The 2,158-nt window shown below is 54.4% G+C and overlaps 1 pseudogene; it reads right to left on the reverse strand.

Moving 5' to 3' along the window:
- Nucleotides 1-623: 623 nt before the first annotated feature.
- On the reverse strand, nt 624-750 carry LOC126476158 (5S ribosomal RNA; annotated as a pseudogene).
- Nucleotides 751-2,158: the final 1,408 nt, after the last annotated feature.

Genomic DNA, 2,158 nt, shown 5'->3' on the forward strand with positions numbered 1-2,158 from the left:
CTGCAAACTTTCTTCTAGGGTGAGCGCTATCTCCTGCTGTAGTTTGGCGTCACTTAGATGTTGCGTGTTAAGTTTCCACGCTGATCTTCCTCCTGATATTTTATTCGTTGGCAGCTGGAGCTTGCAAGTGTAGGCACAGTGGTGGGAGAAGATCACAGGGCAGACTTCCACACGTGATACAGAGGCGGCCAACTCTCTGGTCACATATATCCTGTCAAGCCTGCTTCTTCCGCGGTTGTGGAAGTAGGTGAATTCTGTTGTGTTGGGATATAATAGACGCCAAGAGTCGCGTAGATTCAGTTTTCTTACGAGTTCCTGCAGCTCCGTGCACAGATTAGGTACCGGGACTTGATCTTCTGGAGCAGACATGCAGTTGAAATCGCCTCCCAGCACAACATTACTGTTGTTGCGTGGAAGGAGCGCACAAATATTTTCATTGAAGAACTGGCCTCTGGCCCTCTTGTTTTCTGTGCCTGACGGCGCATAGATATTGACAAAGTAGGTCCCAGCTATTTTGATTGCTATTCCGCGGCCATCAGTCAGGGTCTTGATGTCCTCTGTGTAGATTCCATTTCTCACCATTACAGCAGTGCCAGTTCTCGTTTCTGCGTCTATGTTCGTGAAGACGTCGAATCCCGGTACTTGTTCCAAGTCAGGCGGTCACCCATCCAAGTACTAACCGGGCCCGATGTTGCTTAACTTCGGTGATCGGACGAGAACCGGTGTATTCAACATGGTATGGCCGTTGGCGTCCTTATAATGTAGCCGCGCGACCGAAGACGCATTCGCCTCTTCTCTCCCAACGCACACAATCGCCGTTTTCGGTGGCACATTTGACGCAAGGCGCGTCCTTCCACCTCGAAGGCGGCGCGGAGTGCGCCCACGGCGTCTCGGAGGCGACTCCCGAACTGGCGGGCGCGCCGCCACGTGCGAGAGTCACACAGCTGCTCGATGCACCGCCTGTCATTCGCTTGGTGCGAGAGGCCTCCGACACTCGCGGGCGGCGCATCTCGTCCCTGTTAAGGCCGGTTCCCACTAGAGCGCGCCCCCTGCGGGTTTGGGGGTAAGAATAGGCCCGCGGTATTCCTGCCTGTCGTAAGAGGCGACTAAAAGGAGTCTCACATGTTTCGGCCTTATGTGATGGTCCCCTCTTGGGTTTGACCTCCTTTTTTCTTCCAAATTTCCGTCGTCAGTGCGTGCCATTTGGGGAAGGAAACCTTACGTGGTGTTTTTGTATTGGTCCATCATGCTCCACCATCTTGCATGTTACCTATTGTCGTGTGGGGGGGACTACGCCCAACATCTTCTGGGTTGTCTCCTTCTCGCCTTGTGCGCACTCTTCTTCTTAGCGCCTACGACAACTGTGGACCCTTTAAACACCTAAAATCCAGCACGGTAGCCAGTCCGTTGTGGTGGGGTCGTCATGTACCCTCTTGGTGGTAGCCCCCTGACCACGCAGGGATCGCACTACAGATGCCAGAGCTGTTTCCTCCCCATGCATGCCAAGGAGTATGTGCCCATCTTGTCTGGGGCACGGGGACTCCGGGCAACGGGATATCGGCCAGGTACCCGTTGCTTTGGCTGGGTGGCGCCCTTGGGGAGAGCCCTCGTTCGGAGTAAGTGGCATCTGGGCGGATGTGGCGCAATGAAGCGCAATAAATCACACCAAGCTGGTGGTCGCACGGCCACCAGCGACTCTATGCGAGGTAGAGTCGACTTCGATGCTGCGCAATATGACCCTCAGACGTTCCCCTCGTTGGCTGCGCCATGGGAGGGACGCCGATCTAGTGCCAAGCGGGAGCCTTATGTACCGCAATACCTTGTCTGCAGCAGGACTGATGGTGACTCCTTTCTTCCGACGAAGCCTATGTTTTTTGTGGAACACCTGGAGGATATGTTTGGGGAAGTGGCAGGGTTGTCAAAAATGAGGAATGGGTCCATCCTCCTCAAGACGTCCTCCCCAGCCAAGTCATGAGCGTTGCTCTTGTGTGATAAGCTGGGTGACGTCCCTGTTACCGTCACTCCCCACAGTAGCTTAAATATGGTCCAGGGGATTATTTATCATCGTGACCTCTTGTTACAATCCGATGACGAGCTGAGAGCCGACTTGGAACGGCGTGGTGTGCATTTTCTCCGTCGTGTCCATCGAGGACCCAAG

This window comes from Schistocerca serialis, chromosome 4, assembly GCF_023864345.2.
Source record: "Schistocerca serialis cubense isolate TAMUIC-IGC-003099 chromosome 4, iqSchSeri2.2, whole genome shotgun sequence".
Lineage (NCBI taxonomy): Eukaryota > Metazoa > Arthropoda > Insecta > Orthoptera > Acrididae > Schistocerca > Schistocerca serialis.